General features: G+C 47.1%; 1 non-coding gene across 1 annotated transcript; it reads left to right on the forward strand.

Annotated features, from left to right (window-relative positions):
* Nucleotides 1-3,401: 3,401 nt before the first annotated feature.
* On the forward strand, nt 3,402-3,506 carry LOC115032374. Its single transcript, XR_003838053.1, has one exon. It is a non-coding gene; the product is annotated as a U6 spliceosomal RNA (small nuclear RNA).
* The last annotated feature ends 5,959 nt before the right edge of the window (nt 3,507-9,465 follow it).

Genomic DNA, 9,465 nt, shown 5'->3' on the forward strand with positions numbered 1-9,465 from the left:
ACAAAACACCCATGGAAGGAGTTACAGGGACAAAGTTTGGAGCTGAGATGAAAGGATGGACCATCTAGAGAATGCCATACCTGGGGATCCATCCCATAATCAGTCTCCAAACGCTGAGACCATTGGATGCAACTTCTTTGGGGGTCGAATGATCCTTTCACAGGGGTCACCCAAAACCATTGGAAATGTCACATTACAATCCACAACAGTAGCAAAATTAGTTAGGAAGCAGCAAAATAATAATAATTTTATGGCTGGGGGTCTCCACAACCTGAGGAACCACATTAAAGGGCCACAGCATTAGGAAGGTTGAGAACCACTGTGCTATGGGAAGGGGCCATGCTCGGTAGGAAAAGTGAACGTATGGTCTAATCTATCAATCAAAGTAGAGAAGCATTCAAACAAATTTCCATAGTAACCAGCTCTTCCTTCCCATGAACTCCATAAAAAGAGACCCCAGGCTGCAGTCTGGGACCCTTACATAGCCTCACGAACATGACCCACTATCGATCTGGGCAGTGTCTTCCTCTATAATCCGCACTATTGATTTGCTCCCATAAAGCATTCTTGCTTCATTTGCAAATCTGTATGAGTGGTGATTTTCAATTCATTGGATAAGAGACCAAGAACCTGAAAACACACAGCCAGATCCTGACCACGAGGGATGCTACTCCAAATGGTGCTTAAGTCTTTCCTCGAAGTTGCCAGCCACATGCAATCATTTTCATATGTCAAGAAGGAACAAGAAAAGGTGAAAAATCCAGCCACGTTTTCCCTGAAGAACACTCCTTGATGGGCCCTGCTAATGTTAACCTTGAGAGACAGAGTAATGTTAACCAAAAGGAACCAGCCTTTTACCTGAAGAGACACTTGTTCACCTTGTTCCTGTGAATGGGAGGGGTCCCACCCCCACAAATGTTCTGAAGAGTGTTCGGAGGAAAGAGCAACGCAGCTGTGGGCGGCAGTGCGGCTGTGGGCGGCAGCTGGATTGAATGTGTTCCTGGAAGAGCGCACCATATGTTTTACATTTCGCATCCAATCTATAAATGTCCCAATAACTGGAGTCCATAAATACTGTGTTCAGAACGCTTCGTGAAAACATCTCCTTGCTCACTGTCATCTGCTCTCGGGAGGACAGCTCCTTATTATTAATAATCCCCATAGCTGGGTCATATCAGGAAACTGAGGGGACTCAGGGAATCAGAATGACCTGCTAACCTGGTCCATCTCCACCCCGCTCCCAGACATTCACAAGGAAGAAGCCTACAGACTGTATCTCACTAACAAAGGCTTGGGTCAGAAGCCAGAGGCTCTTTCTACACTACAGAGCTCTCCCTGCACACTGTGGGGTCCTACTTGAATGCCAGAAAAGGAGGGTCATGGGAAGCTGGGAGGTTGAAGAAACAGTGTGTTCAACTCCAAGCAGATAAGACACATTTTGTGCACCACTACATAAGCAGGCACTGTCAGGAACCCAGGCACACACAGGCTGCCTACAACCATGCACAGGCACACACTCAGACTGGCACACACACCCACCCACAAACACATGAGCAGGCTGATGAAGGCAAAGACTCAAGCCACCAACCTCAAGGCCATATTGTATAGACTCCCACAAAAGTGATACTATGCCAAAAATAGTTACACAACAGATTACATCACTGTTCACTTTGGGAGTCCTTGAACATCCTGTGTCAGCCGTTTGGGGCTGACTCATAGTCCCCTGGATGTCCAGTGTCTGTCATTTATAAATGACTCAGACTGGATATCCATGTCAGTACTTTGATATCTAAATATAAATGAGTCCTCACTGCCTTCTAATCTCAAATACAATGTACTCAGGCATGGAGCCTCATATGCCTGTGTCTGTCCATCTATAGGCTTGTGTGTCTACCTCTGTGTTTAGATCTATTTGTGTGTTTGTCTGCATGTATGAAGTTCATGTATATAGTAATGTGACTAGTTGCTGGTCAGTTTCTTCCTGCATAGTGTGTAGTGATAAAAGTATATCTTCTCTGAGCTAGAGAGATGGCTTGGCGGTTAAGAGCACTGACTGCTTTTCTAGAGGTCTTGAGTTCAAATCCCAGCAAGCACATGGTGGCTCCCAACCATCTGTAATGGGATCTGTTTCTGTTGGGGAACGCCCTCTTCTGGTGTGTCTGAAGAGATCTGTAGTGTAAATAAATACATAAATCTTTTTAAAAAAGAATTAGTATATCTTCTCTGTCTGAGGCCCTCAAATTCTCTTCAACCTGCCAGCTTCCCACAATCCTCCTCCTTCCCTGGCATTGGAGCATGGGTCTCACACAGGCTGAGGTTTTGTGTATGTGTATGCTTGTGTGGTGAATGAATCATGTGTGCACATGCATGTACAGACCTGATGTCAGCATCCTTCATCTTTCCCCCCTTTCCTATACTCTACCTTTATATTTGAGACATGCTCTCTTGCTGAACTGAAGTTCATCAATTGAGCTAGGTTGGCTGGCAAATGAGCTTCAGGGATATACCAGTCTCTATCCAAAGCTAGAGGTATGGACACAGGCTGCCATGCCAGCAGCCATATTGCTTTCCCAGTCATGTGACATTCTGTTGACTACCTGAGGCTTGGGGGGCTGTCTCCTCCCTTGGGGAGAAAGTGTTTCAATTCAGAGGCAAATGCTCTGTCACAGTACAGAGGCTGCCACTGTCTCCATCTTCTGACAAGGGTAAGCAGTTTCTTCAAAGTCCCTCAGTTCATAGAGAGTAGACATGGGAGTAGAACTCAACTTTACAATTTCTAACTTTTTGTTGTGGCACTGAGAATTGAACCTAAAGCTTCAGGCATGCTGGTAAACACTCCATCATTGAGTTCTTAGCCAATCCCCGCTTTCTAACTTCTGCATCCTTCTTCATGCTTAGTTCACTGAGGTGGTTTAGGAGGCCAATCGGCTGAACTGTGATCAGCAGGCAACAGCTGGGAATGTATCTAGAAGTTAGGCCATCTCTTGGGTCCTCTATGTCAGATCCCAAAGAAACCTAGGACAAATGTCTAGCTGAGCTGCCTAATAGCATCCCAGAGCATACACAGGCCACCAGGATCACTCGGTACCTAGACCTCCTCTCCGCTCTTCTCACTCTGTTATTCCCTACCCTAAACCTCTCCTAACCCAGGGGCTCTGCTTCCATTCCCCCAGCTTCGGATTCCTATAAAAACCTGCTTTTACCGCCATGTGCTTTTTTTTGTTTCTTCTCCCTCTGTTGTCCCCTCTCTTTTCTCTCCTTCTATCGTTCCCCCTCCCTCCTTTCCTGACCTAGCTCAGTCTGCTGGCCATGGTCAGTCTGGATTCTTCCAGATGCCTCGGGCTGAACTCTCCCTCACATGTACAATAAAAACCTCCTCAGCTGTACATAAGAGTGGCCACGCGCTCGCTTCAGCAGCACATACACTAAAACTGGAACTACACAGAGGTTAGCATGGCCCCTGCCCAAGGATGCCATTGCAAATTCCTGAAGCATTCCATATTTTTGGGCAGTGAGTGAGATGTAAAGTGAAGAAGTAAAAAACAAACAAACTGCAGAATAAATGTGAGCATATTCATATATGCAGTTTTATATTTATCTCTACATTTGTTTATTTAGAATCCATATATATTGAGATAAAAAAACCACAAAAAATTAATAAGCGTGGTCATGTCCCCATTTCATTCATGTAATGTTGAAGCCCAGGAGAGGCATACATGAGCTCCCTGGCAAAGGACTTTGCCTCTCCGAACCAAGCTGCTGGCTTGGCTCTCATATGGTGTGTATGGATCGTTCGTTTCTGCTGGCTTCCGCCATCCACTACATTTAACTCCAAATTCTAGAGTCTGTCTCTTCAGCCACTTTTTCCCTCTACCACCTCCAACCATTCATCTCTGCTTGCCAACTCAGTCAGTGTCCTCATTTTCATTCACTCTATTCTCTGGGCGGGGCACCCAGACCTAGGCTACCTTGCTGGTGGCCGTGGAGTAAAGCTAGAACATTGCATTTCGTTAGGAGAAGGCAGGCCTGCAAGGGGCCCCACAGTGGGAATGTCCAGGTGGCTAGGAAGGGATTAACGTGGAGGGATAAAAGGAGATTCAAAATAAAATTACTTGTCTGCATAACCTTTTAGCAGTCTCTTCTTTCCTCTGTATGCTCCAAAGGGACTGGGTCTCCTTCGCTCCATCCCCAGCATCCACCTGGCTGCCTAGCAGAGTCTCTACTCCATATGTGAATGAGGCGTTCACAGTGCACACATTCCAGCACTATGCTGTCAGGCTGAGGCATTAGTCATGGCTGCAGGGCCAGAGCAAGAAAGGTGGGGTTGTGAGAAGGGACGGAGTCCTGGGCTGGACCTAAGACGGAGACCCACGGGATCAGGAGAAGGTTGCTTTTGTAAATGCAAGAAGCAAGAGAGTCAGACTGTAGTCACCCAGAGGCCTGCTTGCCACCATAACACTTAGCATAGACAGAGGAGGTCACTAGAGGCCCACCAGCCTGGTGGCCCTCCTGTAGCAGAAGCCATCACAACGTGCAAGTATGTGGTGGACTGATGGGAGAGAAAGAGATGAGGAGAGCAGGAAGAGTTTGAGCATTTTGAAGAGATGTGGAACTGGACATGCAAGGATAGAGAGGAATAGCCTCTTGTGAGTGGCCAGTCCTGCCACCTGAGGTCATGATGAAGTCCCAGCCCATGCTGCCACTGAGGGCCATGTCTGGGTCTATGACCGTGCAGTGGCAGGGGTCAGTGTCCATGTCCATGGTTCATATTACCACTAAAGACCACTGGGATGTCCCAGGTCTTGGCAGCTACCAGGGACCTTGTAGATGTCTAAGGGCTATGCAGAACTGGCCCCACCCCTCACTGGCTGTGAAACTCTGAAGAGCTGGCCCCACCTCTCATTGGTGGCAACACTTGGGAGAGAGGCCCTGCACCTCGCCCAGCACAGTGGTGCTGACCCTCGTGGCAGGGATATGGATGAGCTGCCCAAGGGTGTGAGCATGGGAGAGCTGACCCTGCCACCCATCTGCCACAAGGTAGCACAGGTGCAGAGGTGATGCCCTGCCCACCCTTACCTCTCACCACCTACAGCATCAGGAGACCCGAAGCTGGGATCATGAGAATGGATGAGCTGGCCCTGACTCTCCCTAGCTACGGCACTCAGGATTGTAGGCCTTGTACCTCACCTGAGCAGCACAGCAGGGCTGGCTCTGATGGAGTGGGCATGGGCGAGCCACCACTGAGGGTGTGAAAGCAGCATCATCGGCCCTGCCCCTTTCTGGCCCCACTCCCTCACTGGCCCCGCCCCTCACTGGCTACAGCACCTGAGAGAGTGGGCTCTGTGCCTCAACTGGGAAGCACAACAGAGCTGGATCTGGAGGCATGGGAGTGAGTGAGCCAGCCTCAAGGGCATGAGAGCGAGAAAGATGACCTTGCCTACTGCCAGTGGCAGCATTGGGTGGGTTAACCAGAGCAGAGCTGGAGCGTTCACCCTGGTGGTGCGGATGTGGGACAGCCAGCAGACTGATCAGCTCAACTTACCACCCAGGCCCAGATCCAGGGCTTTGAGATCCATCCCAAAATCTACATCATCTGTCAACTATTAGAATGCACAAAAGGGCAGGTCCTGCTAGTCAAAGCAGCAGGATCTCCATGACACAGGGCAACAACAGGATAACTGGGAAGAGTCCCAGTGACCATTCAATATTGATGGTGTCACAGAAGCCAGAGACCTCGAACCAGAGCTTGAAAACAGAAAAACTCATTGCAAAGAACACTTGCAAGTAAAGATGTGTGGACAGAGGGACATAGATATACTGTAGGATACACTGTAACATAGTATAGCTTCCATGCTGAGATGTTTTCTAGCTTGTCTGTTTATTTGTTTTATATTTTCTTTTATGGGGGAGGTTGCAAGGGCAGAGGGCAGGTACAATGGGGCAGGAGATGAGTGGAAGGCATGATGTGAAATTCACAACAAATCAATAAAAAGTTAAAAGAAAAAAAAAATAGCAAGTAGCATGGCCTGTAAACTCTACCAGTTCACAGGCAAAGGCCAGCTTTATTCACCAATCAATAAGGGGCCTTGGCCTCTGGTCACATGGCTAACTGTGATGAGTAACCATGACTGTCAACTTGATTAGATCAGGAACCAACTGAGACCCATGTCTCTGGACAAGTCTCTGGGGGTGTCACTTGGAAGGATTAACAGAATGGAGAAGATCTTACCCTTGGCTGCCCAAACATACAATGGTACCGAGAAAAGCTGTTTTATTGTATCTATCTGCTCTGCCCTTTTCTAGCAAGCCTGTCTGTCCTGTTGCTGGCTTTCTACTGACATTAGAACCCATATATTTCAGCCTTCTGAGATAGATCGAAAACCAGCGGCTGTCCGGCAACGTTCAGGCCATTAGGATTAGGGTTGCTGAGCTATCCGGCTTCATGGACTGAGCAGCGACAGTGTCTCTGATTCTCCAGCATGCCGATAGCCATTGCTGGACTACCCAGTGTGTGTTGTACAGCTCCTGTAAGGTAATCAAGAACACCTCTTTTCTACATCTATTTATTCTACTGGTACTGTCCCTCTTGAAGCAATACACTAACAAGAAACAGGAGACCAGAAAAATCTATTTTCTATGGACCTACTGCATGAAGTAAAACAGAGCAGGCATTGGAAAGTGATACATGCTTCCTTTCAGAAATGGACACATATAGATACAAAGTTACTTGGGCTAGAAGCACGAGAAAATTCAACATGGCGAGAGTAGAAGAGGTAAGGGGCTAAGAGGGCAGGACTGGGTTAGCTGCTTCAGACTTGAAGCAGAACTGGGATTTTACTCTGTGTTAGGTGGGATACATGGGAGGAAGGGACACCTCGCTTGGATTCTGCTGTCCTGAGATTGACTTGGACTTTGTTGAGAAACGGATCCATTGAGCCCAGTGTGGACTGAGAAACCTTCAGCCTCCCTCACCTACTAGAAGTTTTAGGACAGGATTCCTGTACCCTACTGCTACTCTCAAGTGTTGTTTTTAAAATGATTTATTTTTTATTTGATGTGCATATGTGTATGTCTCTGTGTGTGCATGCATGACCATGTGCCCGTGGAAGGCATGGAAGACTCTGAGACTGTACTTAGAAACAGTGATGAGCATCTTGTCACGGCGCTGCAGACTTTCTGGCCAGAGATATAGAACACTTCTCAGTCTCTGGGACTGTTTCTCCTTATGGCAGAGGGACCAATATAATACAGCAGTCTTTTACATATTTCTGGTCTTCATGTCCTTACAGGGTAACTTACATCCCGATGGGTATTTAAACTACTAGGCAGTGAAGCTTAAATGGAAATAGGAGATAAAGAGAAAGAAAAGGAGATCCAGGAAAGATATAGTGAAGTTGCACACATAGCCAAGGACACTGACCAGCCTGTGTGACTGTCCCATGTCTTGCTTCTCGTTAGCTTGCAGGGGTCCCTATCCTGCAGGTGACTGAAACCAACTTTCAGTCTACTGAAGGCAGCATGTTATTTTGAATAAGAAATGCTGCCTACATTGTTCTTGAGTTTCATGCGTTTAGCAAATTGTATCTTATATCTTGGGTATCCTAAGTTTTGGGCTAATATCCACTTATCAGTGAATACATATTGTGTGAGTTCCTTTGTGATTGTGTTACCTCACTCAAGATGATGCCCTCCAGTTCCATCCATTTGGGCTAGGAATTTCATAAATTCATTCTTTTTAATAGCTGAGTAGTACTCCATTGTGTAAATGTACCATATTTTCTGTATCCAGTCCTCTGTTGAGGGGCATCTGGGTTCTTTCCAGCTTCTGGCTATTATAAATAAGGCTGCTATGAACATAGTGGAGCATGTGTCCTTCTTACCGGTTGGGACATCTTCTGGATATATGCCCAGGAGAGGTATTGCTGGATCCTCCGGTAGTACTATGTCCAGTTTTCTGAGGAACCGCCAGACTGATTTCCAGAGTGGTTGTACAAGCTTGCAATCCCACCAACAATGGTGGACACTGTGCCCCTTCTTACAAGTGGGAACAAAACACCCATGGAAGGAGTTACAGAGACAAAGTTTGGAGCTGTGATGAAAGGATGGACCATCTAGAGACTGCCATATCCAGGGATCCATCCCATAATCAGCTTCCAAACGCTGACACCATTGCATACACTAGCAAGATTTTGCTGAAAGGACCCAGATATAGCTCTCTCTTGTGAAACTATGCCGGGGCCAAACAAACACAGAAGTGGATGCTTACTGTCAGCTATTGGATGGATCACAGGGCTCCCAATGGAGAAGCTAGAGAAAGTACCCAAGGAGCTAAAGGGATCTGCAACCCTATAGTTGGAACAACATGATGAACTAACCATTTCCCCGGAGCTCTTGTCTCTAGCTGCATATGTATCGAAAGATGGCCTAGTCGGCCATCACTGGAAAGAGAGGCCCATTGGACTTGCAAACTTTATATGCCCCAATACAGGGGAATGCCAGGGCCAAAAGAATGGGAATGGGTGGGTAGGGAAGTGTGTGTGTAGGGGGGGTATGGGGGACTTTTGGGATAGCATTGGAAATGTAATTGAGGAAAATACGTAATAAAAAAAAAAAAAGAAAAAAAGAAATGCTGCCTAGAGGCTCTTCCACTTGGTCCCCAGCTGGTGGCACTGTTTGGGGGAGGTTATACAACCTTAGGAACACTGGAGGAAGTACATCACTAGGGGCAGGCTTTGAGAGTTTATAACCTTGCATCATTTCCATTTGGCCCTCTCCGGTTTCTGAGCGTGCCCAGTTGAGAGGTGATCCCGAGACTTCCTGTTCCTACCCCAGTTATCTGCTTGCTGCTAAGCCTCGCCACTATCACGGACTCTCAGTTCTCCAAAACCATCAGCCCCAGTGATTGCCTTCATTCACATGTTGCATTTTGACTACGGTATTTTATCACAGAAACAGAAAAGTAACTGATAAGTGCTCTTCTCTCAAATCCCTCAACTCTTCTTCAAGAATATCACTAGAGAGTCATTCTGATCAAGAAAGCCCAATTCTTGTCATTCCCCAACTCAACTACTCCTAAGATGTGGCTGAGGAGCCAGGAGTACCCTGAGGCAACAACGACACTTAGAAGTGTTGATGTAGATGTGTGAAATGACCCTGGTGGAAATGACAGTCTGCCACAGGCCTGGTGTGTTCCTTCATGGGCTTCTTGGGTGTGGCAGATTGCAAGATGAACTAGTTTCTAGAATCTCAGCAAGATGAAGCACCTACAGAGGTCAAAGGAGCCCAATGTGATCGCCAGTGACCGCATACCTGCTGCCTGCCTGGTGCCTTTGCAGTTCTTGTGTAAGAGGTCTTGGCCTTGGATACTCTAACACATCTAGCCTGGCTCAAGGGATGGATTCAACTGGAACAGTGAGGGAATCAGAGAGAGAGAGAGAGAGAAAGACAGAGAGACAGAGACAGAGA

Source organism: Mus caroli, chromosome 1 (assembly GCF_900094665.2).
Source record: "Mus caroli chromosome 1, CAROLI_EIJ_v1.1, whole genome shotgun sequence".
NCBI lineage: Eukaryota > Metazoa > Chordata > Mammalia > Rodentia > Muridae > Mus > Mus caroli.